At 38.6% G+C, this 16,351-nt stretch overlaps 2 pseudogenes; one reads left to right on the forward strand and one right to left on the reverse strand.

Moving 5' to 3' along the window:
- The first annotated feature begins 4,491 nt into the window (after positions 1-4,491).
- On the forward strand, positions 4,492-8,549 carry LOC144377107 (cullin-associated NEDD8-dissociated protein 1 pseudogene; annotated as a pseudogene).
- Positions 8,550-13,888: 5,339 nt separating this feature from the next.
- Positions 13,889-15,251, reverse strand: LOC144376799 (cilia- and flagella-associated protein 97 pseudogene; annotated as a pseudogene).
- Positions 15,252-16,351: the final 1,100 nt, after the last annotated feature.

Raw genomic sequence — 16,351 nt, forward strand, 5'->3', positions numbered from 1 at the left:
TTCCTCCTCCCTGCCTCTGCACTCTCACTGTCTATTTCTCATCTGTCTCTTTGTGAGAAACCCAACAGCTGGCTCAGAGACTTACGTGAAAGTGAAGTATATGGTGCTCAGGGACACCAGGGCTGCTACAGTCACACAAGCCCAAAGGCTTGAGAAAAGCCAGGATCTGGCTGGGGGTTGGGGTGGGGACAATAAGTCGTCTGATACAGTCATGCTTCGCTGCCTGCTCTCAAACAAATGAGAGCCAACCGCTCCTTCTCCTGGGTTGGCACCCAGAGTACCATGACTACAAGTGTGACATCACAGGGGTTCCGGAATGGGGGCTCTGGCTGCTTCCAGTGCCCTCTGATATCAACCCTCTTCTGCCCTCACATACACACTTGTAGACTGCGACATCCTGCTCTTACACTTGTGGCTTTGTTGGAGCTTGTGATGATGGGATGTAGTTTGTCCCCCAAAGGTTCATAGGCTGGAGGCTAGGTCCTAGGTGCGGCAGTGTTGAGGGGGTAGAACTTGCAAGAATTGGGGCCTAGTGGGAGGTAATTCGGCCACTGGGGTTGAGGCCTTTGGAAGGGAGTAATGGACTTCACATGGGCCCCCGTTAGTTCCTGTGAGAGGGGGGTGTTATAAAAAGAACAAGACTTATCCTCCCCAGTTTCTGGCCATTCAGTCTCTACCCCTTGCAGGTCCTCCCACCATGATGCCATTCACCATGTTGTGATCACTCTCACCAAAGGTCAGTCTCAGGGGCTGCCAAATGTTGGACTCTTGAGTTAAACAAACCTCATCTCTTTATAAAGTACCCATTCTTGAGCAACAGAAAGCAGCTAATACAGAGACCATGTAATATGGTTTATGGGGAGACGATTGGTGATGGTTATCCCCCTTTCAGGCCCAGTGCTAATAAAAGTAGGCAGTGCTCATTGCTGATCCTAGCTTCACTTCTTACTTTTTATTGTGACAGAACTCCAGTTTTAGGGAGGAGGTAGCAATCTATCCAACTAAATATCTGCCCAGTTTCCCTCACTTCCATGGTGAGCTTCTTGACATAATTCTGTCTCAACTTAAAAAATAAAATGGGCTAGGGATGTGACTCAATGTTTAAGCAACCCTTGGTTTAATCCCTGTTGATGATGATGATGATAACAATAATAATAATAATATTGTACATATTTATGGCATACAACATATTTTGAAACATGTATACATTGAAAAATGTCTGAGTCAAGCTATTTAACATATACATTACTTCATATTCTTATTTGTGGTGAGAACCCTTAAAGTCTACTCTCTGAGTCATTTTCATGTGTATATAACATTATCAGCTGTACTCATTCTGTTGTATGTTATTATTGACTGTAGTCATTATATTGCACAATAGATCCCTTAAACTCATCCCTCTTATCTAAGTGCAATTTGGTCTCCTGTGACCAGCATTTCCCCCATCTACAGTCCAGCCACTCTTGGGCCCCTGGCAGTCACCATTCTGCTCTCAGTTTCTATGAGTTCAACTTTTATAGATTCCACATGTAGGTGAGATCATGTGATAGTTGCCCTGTGCCTGGCTTATTTCCCCCAGTAAAATGTCCTTTGGCCTCATTCGTTTGTCACAAATGACAGGATTTTCTTATTTTTTTAAAGTGTCCCCTTATATTTCTAAACCACATTTTCTGTATCCACTCACCCACTGATAGACACAGGTTTTCCCATTTCTTGGTTCTGAGAATAGTGCTGAAATGAACATGGGGTGCAGATGTCTTTTAATACACTGATGCCATTTCCTTTGGATCTATACCAAGTAGTGGGATGGCTGGACCATAGGGTAATTTTTTTTTTTTTGGTGGTGGGGATTGAACCCAGGGCCTTGAGCATGCAAGGCAAGCACTCTACCAATAGAGCTCTATTTTTAATTTTTAAGAAACTTCCCATACTGATTTCCATAATTACTGTATTTTTTACATTCCCCCAAATATTGTATAAGAATTCTAGTTTTTCCACATCCTGACCAGTACTTAATATCTTTTGTCTTTCTTTCTTTTTCCTTTATTTGTATTGGGGGTGAACCCGGGGGTACTTTCCCCCTGACACACATCTGCAGACCTTTTTACTTTTAATTTTGAGATCAGGTCCCACTAAGTTGCTGAGGTTTACCGTGAATTTATAATCCTCCTGCCTTAGCCTCCTGAGTTACTGGGATTAAGGCATGTGCCACTGTTTTTTTTTGTTGTTGTTGTATTTTGATAATAGCCATTCTAATAGGCATGATAGGGTATCCCAGTATGATTTTAATTTGCATTTCTCTAATGATTAGTAATGTTGAATATTTTTTCAGATTTCTCTTGGTCAGTTGTGTTTCTACTGAGAATACAGTGATGTTTGGTTCACACTCTACCATCAAATTTTATGTCGATTTCTGTTGTAGCACAAGAAAAGGGATGACATGCATTGGGTCATGGAAAAAGGTCAAGAGCGGTTCTAGAATCATAACAACTGGGTCTATTGAGCTTTGGAGCAGACCATGCTAGCCTTAGGTTTTCTTTTTTTGTTTTGTTTTATAAATTAGGTATATATGACAGCACAATGCATTTTAATTCATTGTACAGAACTGGAGCACAACATTTCTATGGTTGTAGCCGTTGTAGCATCACAACATATGTGCATTCATACATGTCCATTTCATTCTACCATCTTTCCTACCCCATGCCCCCTCCTCACCTCTGCCTCCCCTTTGGCTCATCAAATTCTTCCATTTTTCCTTTCAGAGAGAACATTCAGCCTTTGGTTTTTTGGGATTGGCTTACTTCACTTAGCATGATATTCTCTAACTGCACTCATTTACCTAAACATATCATAATTTTATTCTCTTTTAATGTGGAGTTATATATTAGGTATATATACCATAGTTTCTCTATGCATTCATCTATTGATGGGCATCCAGGCTGTTCCCACAGTTTAGCTATTGTGAATTGTGCTGCTATAAACATTGATGTGGCTGTGTCTCTATAATATGCTGATTTTAAGTCTTTTGGGTATAGACCTAGGAGAAGGATAGCTGGCTCAAATGGTGGTTCTATTCCAAGTTTTCTAAGGAATCTCCATACTGCTTTCCAGATTGGTTGCACCAATTTGCAGGCCCATCAGCAGTGTATGAGTGTATCTTTTCCCCCACATCCTCATCAACATTTATTGTGGTCTATATTCAGCACACAGGGCACTTTCTGGTACAGCCACTGTTCTGTGTAGTTTACATGAATTAACCCACAAGTCTGTTTTACAGATAGGGAAATTGAATGACCAGAGGCTAAGTAGCTACCCAAGGTCTCCCGGCTGGTCACTTCTAGAGCTGTGATTTGGACTTATGAGGTCTGGCTCCAGAGTCCTTGCCCACCAATCACCAAGCAAGTGACTCCAGGAGAGCAGAGTAAAAAGGGGTGAAGTTGGAGCATGGGGTCAGTGCCTGAGATGGGTGCTGCCAATAATGGAAAGGAGCCCTGACTGGTGAATCCCAGAGGGCAGACCACATTTAGGTCCCTTGAGAATAGTGATCCTGGACCTGGAGGGCCATTCAATTGATGGAAAATCCCTTTTTTTTTTTTCATATCTACTCCTACCAAAAATGAAGGTGGAGATGGATATCTGACTGTAGTTTCAAAAACCATTAAAGAGATCTCATCAACAAAAATCTGAAACCTTGTGAATAATATCTGAATATTGTGTAGTATTACTTTCAGTTGGGCATCAAAAAGCATCTACACAAGGCTTTAACTGGATTCCATGTCTTGGTGTGCTGAAATTGCTTCTCACAGCTCTTAAAAGAATGAGTTATGTAAGGCTTATTATTAAGGCAAGAACTCTACCACAGAATCACATCCACCTCTGTAAAACTTATCTCAAACAAACAAGCAAAGAAAGCCAGACACAGAATTTCTTTTTAACTCTTCTTTGTTTATTCATTGACTGTATGAACTAATTCTACTTGTGTGAGGGTTAGTGGTTTTCTTCATTGAGTGTTCTCAGTAAAAGCTGGTGATGCTGTTGAAGACATGCCTCAGTGCTCAGGGACCAGTAGGCATGACTGAAATATTTGAATCAGATGTTTTAGTTTGATGTTTTGTCAGTTTCCTTTTTATTTTGTTCAGAAAAAGTGCATCTAGGCCTGCCACCCCAGCCTAAGGAGCAAAGGAGGCGGTTTTGGCCTCTTGCCCTAGGGAGCGAGTGCGGGGGGAGTGGGAGCGAAATGGCCAAGTGGAAGTGTCTGCCTTCCTCCCGTAGAGGCGCTGCTGTAAGCCCCGCCGCCCGTGTAGGCCGCTGTCTTTAGGCCGGCCCCCTAACTCTGCTTCCCCCGGGACAGGCTCACGTCTCTTTGGGGAGGGGGCATCCTGTAGAGGCGCCTCCAGTCAGCGCCAGCGTAGCTCTGGGACCCTGGAAGAGGGAGCCGCGGCGAGAGGAGGAGCCCCAGCAGCGGCGGCAGCGGGCAGCAGCAGCCACAGCGCCAGCTGGCGGGATGGAGGCTGTCAACATGGCGAGCGCTTCATACCATAGTTCCAATTTGCTGGAAAAAATGACATCCAGCGACAAGGACTTTAGGTTTATGGCTACAAATGATTTGATGACAGAATTGCAGAAAGATTCCATCAAGTTGGATGATGATAGTGAAAGGAAAGTAGTAAAAATGATTTTGAAGTTATTGGAAGATAAAAATGGTGAGGTACAGAATTTAGCTGTCAAATGCCTTGGACCTTTAGTGAGTAAAGTGAAAGAATACCAAGTAGAGACAATTGTAGATACCCTCTGCACTAACATGCTTTCTGATAAAGAACAACTTCGGGATATTTCAAGTATTGGTCTTAAAACAGTAATTGGAGAACTTCCTCCTGCTTCCAGTGGTTCTGCATTAGCTGCTAATGTATGTAAATAGATTACTGGACATCTTACCAGTGCAATAGCAAAACAGGAAGATGTCTCTGTTCAGCTAGAAGCCTTGGATATTATGGCTGATATGTTAAGCAGGCAAGGAGGACTTCTTGTTAATTTCCATCCTTCAATTCTGACCTGTCTACTCCCTCAGTTGACCAGCCCCAGACTTGCAGTGAGGAAAAGAACCATTATTGCTCTTGGCCATCTGGTTATGAGCTGTGGAAATATAGTTTTTGTAGATCTTATTGAACATCTGTTGTCAGAGTTGTCCAAAAATGATTCCATGTCAACAACAAGAACCTACATACAATGTATTGCTGCTATTAGCAGGCAAGCTGGCCATAGGATAGGTGAATATCTTGAAAAGATAATTCCTTTGGTGGTAAAATTTTGTAATGTAGATGATGATGAATTGAGAGAATACTGCATTCAAGCTTTTGAATCATTTGTGAGAAGATGTCCTAAGGAAGTATATCCTCATGTTTCTACTATTATAAACATTTGTCTTAAATATCTTACCTATGATCCAAATTACAATTATGATTATGAAGATGAAGATGAAAATGCTATGGATGCTGATGGTGGTGATGACGATGATCAAGGTAGTGATGATGAATACAGTGATGATGATGACATGAGTTGGAAAGTGAGGCGTGCAGCTGCCAAATGCTTGGATGCCGTAGTTAGCACAAGGCATGAAATGCTTCCAGAATTTTACAAGACTGTCTCTCCTGCACTGATATCCAGATTTAAAGAGCGTGAAGAGAATGTAAAGGCAGATGTTTTTCATGCATACCTTTCTCTTTTGAAGCAAACTCGTCCTGTACAAAGTTGGCTATGTGACCCTGATGCAATGGAACAGGGAGAAACACCTTTAACAATGCTTCAGAGTCAGGTTCCCAACATTGTTAAAGCTCTGCATAAACAGATGAAAGAAAAAAGTGTGAAGACCCGACAATGTTGTTTTAACATGTTAACTGAACTGGTAAATGTATTACCTGGGGCCCTAACACAACACATTCCTGTACTTGTACCAGGAATTATTTTCTCACTGAATGATAAATCAAGCTCATCGAATCTGAAGATTGATGCTTTGTCATGCCTATATGTAATTCTCTGTAACCACTCTCCTCAAGTCTTCCATCCTCATGTTCAGGCTTTGGTCCCTCCAGTTGTGGCTTGTGTTGGAGACCCATTTTACAAGATTACATCTGAAGCACTTCTTGTTACTCAACAGCTTGTTAAAGTAATCCGTCCTTTAGATCAGCCTTCCTCGTTTGATGCAACTCCTTACATCAAAGATCTATTTACCTGTACCATTAAGAGGTTAAAAGCAGCTGACATTGATCAGGAAGTCAAGGAAAGGGCTATTTCCTGTATGGGACAAATTATTTGCAACCTTGGAGACAATTTGGGTTCCGACTTGCCTAGTACCCTTCAGATTTTCTTGGAGAGACTCAAGAATGAAATTACCCGGTTAACTACAGTGAAGGCATTAACACTGATTGCTGGGTCACCTTTGAAGATAGATTTGAGACCTGTCCTGGGAGAAGGGGTTCCTATTCTTGCTTCACTTCTCAGGAAGAACCAGAGAGCTTTGAAACTGGGGACCCTTTCTGCCCTAGATATTCTGATTAAAAACTACAGTGACAGCCTGACAGCTGCCATGATTGATGCAGTTCTAGATGAGCTCCCACCTCTTATCAGTGAAAGTGATATGCATGTTTCACAGATGGCTATCAGTTTTCTTACTACCCTGGCAAAAGTTTATCCCTCCTCCCTCTCAAAGATAAGTGGATCTATTCTCAATGAACTCATTGGACTTGTGAGATCACCCTTGTTGCAGGGGGGAGCTCTTAGTGCCATGCTAGACTTTTTCCAAGCTCTGGTTGTCACTGGAACCAATAATTTAGGATATATGGATTTGTTGCGCATGCTGACTGGTCCAGTTTACTCTCAGAGCACAGCTCTGACTCATAAGCAGTCTTATTATTCCATTGCCAAATGTGTAGCTGCCCTTACTCGAGCATGCCCTAAGGAGGGACCAGCTGTAGTAGGTCAGTTTATTCAAGATGTCAAGAACTCAAGGTCTACAGATTCCATTCGTCTCTTAGCTCTCCTTTCTCTTGGAGAAGTTGGGCATCATATTGACTTAAGTGGGCAGTTGGAACTAAAATCTGTAATATTAGAAGCTTTCTCATCTCCTAGTGAAGAAGTGAAATCAGGTGCATCCTATGCATTAGGCAGCATTAGTGTGGGCAACCTTCCTGAATATTTGCCGTTTGTTTTACAAGAAATAACCAGTCAGCCCAAAAGGCAGTATCTTCTGCTTCATTCCTTGAAAGAAATTATTAGCTCTGCATCAGTGGTGGGCCTTAAACCATATGTTGAAAATATCTGGGCCTTATTATTAAAGCACTGTGAGTGTGCAGAGGAAGGTACCAGAAATGTTGTTGCTGAATGTCTAGGAAAACTCACTCTAATTGATCCTGAAACTCTCCTTCCACGGCTTAAAGGTATTTGATATCAGGCTCATCATATGCCCGAAGTTCAGTGGTTACAGCTGTGAAGTTTACTATTTCTGATCATCCTCAACCTATCGATCCACTATTAAAGAACTGCATAGGTGACTTCCTAAAAACTTTAGAAGACCCAGATTTGAATGTAAGAAGAGTAGCCTTGGTCACATTCAACTCAGCAGCACATAACAAACCATCATTAATAAGGGGTCTTTTGGATACTGTTCTTCCACATCTGTACAATGAAACAAAAGTTAGAAAGGAGCTTATAAGGGAGGTAGAAATGGGTCCATTTAAACACAGTTGATGATGGTTTGGATACTAGAAAGGCGGCTTTTGAGTGTATGTATACACTTCTAGACAGTTGTCTTGATAGACTAGATATCTTTGAATTTCTAAATCATGTTGAAGATGGTTTGAAGGACCATTATGATATTAAGATGCTAACATTTTTAATGTTGGTGAGACTTTCTACCCTTTGTCCAAGTGCAGTACTACAGAGGTTGGACCGACTTGTTGAGCCATTACGTGCCACATGTACAACTAAGGTAAAGGCAAACTCAGTAAAGCAGGAGTTTGAAAAACAAGATGAATTAAAGCGATCTGCCATGAGAGCAGTAGCAGCACTGCTAACCATTCCAGAAGCAGTGATGAGTGAATTCCAGTCACAGATCAGTTCTAACCCTGGGCTGGCAGCCATCTTTGAAAGTATCCAAAAAGATTCATCATCCACTAATTTGGAATCAATGGACACTAGTTAAATGCTTGTTCAATACTGGGACCATTACATTTGACCATATAATGCACTGAATTGACAAGTTAATCATAAGACATGGAAACAGAAGTGTCTAAAAGCTTCAAAATGTTCCACTTTTTTTTTCCTTCATGGAGACAGTTTGTTCAGCTTTCTTCCATTGTTGTTTTGTAGCATTTATTTGAGAAATGTGTATTTCCATAATCCAGAGGTTGTGAAACCACTAACGTTTTAGTGGTTTGAAGCAACATTTAAAATGGAAACTAAAAGTTAGGACTTACAGAGTGTGGAGATAGGGTCCAGTATCTATTTACCCTGTAATGTTTAGGATTAAAATGTTAAAATTTTGTGACCATGAATTTCTTTGTCTTATAAATTTTTCTCATTTAAAAATCAATTCTTCAAGACAAAAAAAAAAAACATGTTTCTTTTTCTTGTATAATTTTTTGTTTCAGCAACACAAATTGATTTTTAGCTGGCAGACAAGAATTTCCACATAAAATTTGTTACATTTCAGAGGATTTGGCAGTTTTGAAAGGATAATAAGGTATCATTTTTAAGTATGAGTGCTGCAGGCTGCATGGCCAGGCCACATGGGCTCTGCCTAGCTCTCAGGCTCGCCTTAGCTCAGCTCCTGCCACTGCTCTCACCTTGCACCGCCTGCCGCCTTCCTGCTGGGCGCTTCTGGGAGGTCGCTGTCAGTGCACGCTGGCTTGCAATCCTGCAACCCGGCTGGGCACAAAACACAAGCCAGTCAAACTGAAACAAAGTTTTATTTTGTAAGAGGCTATGTGCATCCCGCTAACAAGCTGGTCTGCACACGTGTGTCTGGGGGGGGGGGTGGGGGGGGTGGGGTGGGGTGGGGGTGGGGGTGCTCCACTTCCCCTGGAACACCCTCCTGCCATCCTTCCCAAAGGGGCCTAGGTGAACAGCAGGAGTCCAATTTCCATATGAATGTAATACTTTTGCAGTGGCTCCTAGCATATGAGGATTAACAATATCCCTGTTGCACACACTAATTTTGCATGAGCAAGTATACAAATATGTATTGTCTGTAAAGAAGCATGTGCAGATTATTCATAATACAAAAGTTAAAATAAGTATTACTAGTGCAATTTTCAGATATTTATTTTTGCACAGAAAACATATCTGGAGAGAGGAGTAAATTTTGAAACTTTGGTTTTCTTAATGCCAGTGTGAATTTGCAAATGTTTTCAGCAAATCAAGTCACAGGAACAATTTGCCACTTTTTTTCTATTATAGATTTTCTTACACATTTAAAATTTGAATATTTAAGTACTCAGTTTTCTTCAGTTACCCATTTGTGTGCGTGTGTTTCCACCTACAACTTCTTAAAGCTAGATCTTTCTTTCATTACTGTTGAAAGTCTGCATTCCTCAGCGGAGGATACAAATACTGTGTATGCTTTTGAATTTTATTTTTAGGAAAATTCTGAAGCCAGCTATCACAGGTTTGTTAACTAATCTTTTAGTTGGGTTAGATTTTTCCCCATCTCTTATAGAGCTAATTTACATATTGTGTTTGGTAAGTGTTGACTCCTTTTTCTCATTAGGGAATCTGTGCTGGGGGAACAAAGCTTTTGCATTATAGTTGAAATTTTTTTTAACATATCCTTCAGTGAGCTCATTTCACACTGTAGCCTCTATTCAAATTTGTGATGCTCCTGTAACAGTAAGAACTAACTTCTGAAATAAAAGACATCTCCTAATGCTGTGCAAACATAGTTTACATGTGTTGAAGGAGGCAGTTGTTGAATGACCAATTTCAAGCTGTCTGATATTTGAAAACTGCACATTTTATTTTTGAAACTGTGAATTAGAAATACTTTACTTGATGTATTACTTCCTGCTTTAACAACCAATAATGCAGTGGTTTTAATTGATAACATACTGTGGTTAAGAGCTTGATTTTTGAATGTTCCAGTGATAACACAGAAGACGTTGCTACTAGTGAGAATTTTGATTAGTACATTGACTTAAAGTTGGTTGCATTTCAAAATATGGCAGGTGAAAATCTTATACCAGAATTTGCATAAAATTGTAATAGAAATTTATTTTGAGATGTAGTATATTATGTCCTATGCATTATTGTGGTATAGATATTGTGGATATATTTAAGGTTTTGGTTACATCGTTTCACAATAAACTACAATACTGCAGGCTTTAGGACTGAATAGGTTTGTGACATGCATATAGACTGACATACATATGTTGTGTGAATGCCTTAGTTAAATGCCTAAAATTAAGGGTGTTTTTTTCGGGTTTTTTTTGTTGTTATTTTTTACTTTATTATTATTTTTTTATTTAACTTCCAAGATGCATGTTATGGGGTTTTTTGGGTTTTGTTTTTGTTTTTGTCTTGCAAACCAGTTCATTTTTCTTCTAACATAGCTGAAATTCTTAGTACTAAAGATATATGTTTCTAGTGTTAATCTACCTATATGTACGCCAGCATAACACAGTAACAGGTATGTTCAGCATTTAAATGTTGAATTATCCTGATTAACTCCATACTTCTAGGGTAATGTGGTCCAGATGCTGAATTGGAAGTAGCAAGGTGTAGAGACCAGACATATTTTGTCATTTGTGCTGCTTACTGTAAATGGTAAGAAGTTCTGCTTCACAATTTTCCACGTGTAGGTTCCTCAGGAGATCTAAAACTTAGCAATATGAGAACAAGCTGTTTTCTGGTTTTCATGAAGACATTTAAATATTTAAATTTTAGATCTGTCTTCTATTTTTTTGAAGAAAGTTCTATGGGATTGAGTTTATTTTATCTTAAAAAAACTAAAGCAGAAAGAAAATTTGGTATAGTAGAGCCTAACTTAAAAAGTTATTTATAAAATCAGTAGCACTGAATAACTTTTAAAATGATGGTCAGGTACTTTATTAATGATATCTGAAAGCTACTCAACCATTAGTAATTAGTGTTCTTATAAGGTACACTATGATGACTTCATCACATGTTTGAGAATTTACATGATTTTTATGTAACCATAATTGAATAACCAAATTAGTCTTTTTTCTTACACTTACTTTTGGTAAATTAAATAGTGAAAATGTTAATATGGGCATATCTAACCAGTTCTAGGGGGTATTCTGATATCTATATCTTGCTCAGCCTCAGACATGATTATATGGTCATAATTTAAGTACAAAAGGATGAATATTCAAAATCCTCAGTCATTGAAGAATTCAGTTGAGTTGTTAATTAGCCTTTTATGTTGTGTTTAAAGTCATATTACAAAATATAAAGTAATACTTTTTAATTGAAATAACATTTTCTGCCCACAATTAAATTTTATCAAAAATATAAATTGTTAAATTAATGATATTTAAAGAGTAAAGACCTTAAAAATTTCAGCAAGTAGGTTTTGGGTTCTAGCTGTACTTTGAGTTGCATCCTAATTATCAAACCATGCCCACCCCAAACTCAGACCTTTTTTTGAAATCTTAAAAATTTTCTGTAGTAACAGGACCTTTACTATTTGGAAAGTATTATTATGATAAATAGAATATCTTTATAAGTTTGGTTGCTAAAATGGAACACAATATAATTATTGGCCATAGCTACCAAAAGCTCATCAGATAAAGCTATGTTCTTTTTTTAAAAAAGCAAAGTGTAAAGTAGTAAGTTGCTTGTAACTTCTATTAATACTAGAAAAGAATTTGTGTAGACCTGTGCTGTGGCTTATGGCAAGAAGTTTTAGAAACATGTTTTTGCTCTTTGTAATTTAGAAAGTTAGCTCTGATTCCAAAATGGGATTTGTTTTTTCATCAGGCATTTAAAAAGCCAGCTTTAATTAAAACCACCAACGAGGTAATCCATATAATTGTACTTTGTTCAGCCCTGTTGTAATATCAATGTGTCAGGTTTCAGAATTTTTAGGAGATGAAGTTCTGTTTTTGGAGTCTTATTATCCTAACCTTCATACCTTTAAGTTATTATTTCAGATCTAGCATGACTTTGGCAAGTTTGTTTTGCTGAGGTCTTTGGAATGGGGGGCGGGGAAACCCTTGTATTATTTGAAATGAAATTCTTGTATTATTTGAAATGAAATGTGTGGGGAAGGTTAGGTGGCTGCAATGACCCAAGATGGAAGTGGGTTAGGCCCGGGCTCCCAGGTGGTGGTGGGGACCCAGCCTACCCTTGGCATAGGCTTCCATGCAAGTCAGAGGAGGCAGATCTGGGCCAGGGCCTGAGCTCCTCCAGGTGTCTGCTAGTTGGCAGAGGTAGTCCTGAGCTGGGCCGAGCTCCAGTGGTGTCTTCTAGTTGGTGGAGGTGGATCTGGGCTGGGGCCTGAGATCTGGAAGGGGTTTGCTGGTGGCAGGATGAACCTGGGCCTACCCTGGGCCTGGGCTCCCATGCAGGAAGGCAGAGGCTCATCAGTAGCTGAAATTCTAAAGCATTTTTTATTCTTTTCTTTCTTCTCCATTAATAAATACTAAATCACAGAAAAATATACTAACAGCATCATTTAACACACTGTTCTGACATACTTTAGAACCTGCTTATTGGCTCTTCAAACTGGTGGTGCTATTTAACTGACAAAACAAAAAAACAAATAAAAAAACCCTTGTATTTGCTCATGATACAACTGATTTGGTCTGCACTCAAATTAGTCTCAAGGAAGTAGATGTAAATCTAAAGCCCACCACCCTTGTCAGAATCATTAATACTACTCTACCTGCATGTATGAAAACACAAAAGACAAGCTTTTACATTGAACTCTCTAATATTCCCAGTGTGAGAGGATTTGGAATGGCTAAAAGAAGTTTTAAGACCTAACAGTGCACTTACACAGAAGTACTAGGTACTCCTGGTGAAATTGTGAGGATTGCCCCAGTACAAGCTTCTCTCAACTTGCTCATCAAATCTAAATCAGTTCCATCTATAAAAACAAATTTCAGGATGTTTAATAACAAAGTGTAACTCTCATAAATCAGGTTGTGACTCACCATGTGAGTTCTAAAGCAAATAGAAAACAAAGTCAAATAAGAGGTAAGCTCGTGGTTTAAAGCTTGTAAGAAAAGAAAATAACATAAAATGAGAACTGCATAGTGAATAGCTTGGATCCAACATGCAATGATACTGTCACTACTGTTTGATCAACGTGACAACCGAATCAATTTCTATGCTGAGAAAATAAACATGCATTACTACCATTTTTCTAATAAATCCACACACATTTTATATAAATTCCCACTCATAGTAAATACTGTTTTTACATTAAATTGTTGTCTTTTGACAACAATTTTTCATTGAATCACAAACAATAAATTAACTCACTGTTATATACTTTAAATTGCTGGAAAAATATTTTAGATATTAACATAGTGAAATATAGTAATATAACAAAAATATGTCAATAAAATTGGATGAATAGGGAGGGGAAGGGAAGGGGTATGGGAGCAGGAAAGATGGCGAAATGAGATGAACATCATTAACCTATATACATGTATGACTGCACATTTAGTGCGACGCTACATCATGTACAGCCAGAGAAATGAAAAGTTGTGCTGCAGTTGTGTACAATGAATCAAAATGCGTTATGCTATCATATATAACTAATTAAAATAAATGAAAAAATTTAAAAAAGAAAAAGAAAAAAATTGGATGAATGATGTTTAAAGTAATAATGTTTTATAACTAAGCAGTGCACACATGGGGGGTTAAGTCATAGCAATAGGCCACTGGGTGTGTCAAAAACTAATTGCTCAGTCTTACAACTGACACCGCTGTTAGCACTGGATGTCCTGGAAACTTCTCTTAATAGGCTGCATTGGCCAAATGCATGTTCTTAGTCTTCTGGAGGACGGTGACCTTAGAAGGAGATGATCCCATATTACAATGGTAGTCCATTAGCTGTTCTGAGTATTTCATACCCATTGCTGGCTTCATAGTTTCAAGTTTTTTCAATAAAGCCACATTTTCTCTTTCAAACTTTTGTTGCTCCTTCTGGCTATTGAGAGTACTACAACATAACTTAAAAGGATGATCAATGGGGATTGTACTTTTGCTTTCTGACTTTTCAGCCTGCCTTGACAGTTCTTTCAAAAGTCTCTGATTTTCCTGATCAATCTGTCTCACCTCTTCTCTTGTGAAAGAGTAATTTTTCCTAGGTACTACTGAGGGTTGATCAAAGTGAAGTTTTTGTGGTCCCTTTTTCTTTAATTGCAGCAAAGCTTTTCAAAGATGATGCAGGTTCATTGTGACATGTAAGACTTTGTGGTCTAGATTACAATTGAACACTGATGACGGGACAACAGCAGGCCAAAGTTTTTCTTTCACTTTCTTGGCTGCTTTCAGATACCTTGAATCAATTTTTAAAACCTCAACATCTTCATCTACCTCTTGACTCACATTTTCTTGCCTTTTAACTTTGACTTTTTGGTCATTTGGTGTATTTAACTCAAAAGATGGAACAGGGCTGATATCTGGAGTTGATAAAGCAGTTATCAGAGACATCATCTGAACAGTCTGAAATTCAAGAGGAGGAAGGCAAAGACAAAGAAGAAGAGAGAGAGGAACTAACCTTGAAATTCTTTATACTCATGATTGTATTTGGAGTTATTAGATGGTTTAGCTGACTTGGACCTCTTATGATGTTTGTGTCCATCATCACTGTTTTCCTGTCCATCTGTATAGTAATTCTCCTCACCTTATTTTACAGTTTTTGGAATTCTATTTGGAATGGGCAAGTGTGTTTTAGTTCCTTTTGCAGCATCACATAATGTTTTTTTTTGATCCTGAAGAAATGGTTTGCATAATACGATTCTCTAAAAGGTGATCATCTGGAGAAATTTTTGCTTTTTTTTTCATTTTCCTTCTCAGTAAGATAATATTCTCTCTCTTTTTTTGAACTCCAAACTTCAGATTTCTCTTTTTTATATCATTATTTATTCTCTCTTCAGGATTATCACTTTACTTGTCAAAAGTAATTTACTTTCATATTTCTTTACTTTTTCAAAGACACTGTCAAAGCAAGAATGGTCTATGTCACCTTCTGATGTATCTCTAAAGCAATCCATGATGGTAAAATATCTCCCAAGTGCTTATGGCTGCCTGTCTCTTGGGAGGGAAACTGAGCCCCAATGGCAGGGTAGGTGGCAGGAATGCTGCGGTGTAGAAAGTTTTTATTATTACTTTTTTATTCTTTTTCAGTTTGATTGCAAGGAATGCTGTTTCTATGAATAAGATTTTGAAATTTATTGAGATTTTCTTTTGGAAAACAGAAGTCAGATTTTGTAAAGTTTTCATAGATATTTTGGGATGAAATGTACTCTGAAGGATATAAAATGTGTTCTTTTTATCCCATGTTTAATCTCATCATTTATTAAATAAAATAATATTGGTTAAATCTTCCCATATATATTTCTTTGCTATGTATTTACTTTCTTAAACTTCAAGTATACTGGGGTACAGTCTCTATATTTGTACTATTTATGTATCAATGATATAAAAGCTCTGAATTAGAGATAAACATGAATATTATGACCTTTTATCATCTCAACATGTGTCTGACATTTTCTTCACACACTTTTCAAGGAAATGTAAAATACAGGCAAAAACATGGTGATTGTCTACATGACTATGACTTCTCACAAATCATATACCACCTGTGATACAGTCAATGGCATCTGGACATATAACATGTTGGTCCATCAGAGGGCCCTGTAGGATTGTTTGGAGTGTGAATAAGGAAAGCACACTACACACAGTGGGCCCTTCTCCTGGAGAATGACTCTAATGAGTCACTTGAGAAGGGTCCTTGGATTGGATTCTGTAAATGAAAACCCCTTCTCTTAGGTTAGTGTTATGTTTCTTACTGGACACAGATTAAAGAGAATGTATCTGTAAGTGTTATTGGTAGCCTTATTGCTCCAAGGAGGAGAGAACAGTCTTGAGAGGGATGCTTCTCCTAGAAATCAGAGAGGAGAAATAGAAAAGGAGAACATTGGTCCAGGCACATTGTCTGTAGGTTCATCCAGCCCTGTATTCTTCTGAAACACAGCACGTGGTTTTCTTCAATGCCCTAGCCACTTTATTCCAAGCCCAGAGTCCCCGATCCTCATGTATACATTGGGAGAATAATAACAATGTTTTCCTTTTACATAGAAAGTAAAGAAGGCAGAGAAGT

This window comes from Ictidomys tridecemlineatus, chromosome 4 (genome assembly GCF_052094955.1).
Source record: "Ictidomys tridecemlineatus isolate mIctTri1 chromosome 4, mIctTri1.hap1, whole genome shotgun sequence".
NCBI classification, from domain to species: domain Eukaryota; kingdom Metazoa; phylum Chordata; class Mammalia; order Rodentia; family Sciuridae; genus Ictidomys; species Ictidomys tridecemlineatus.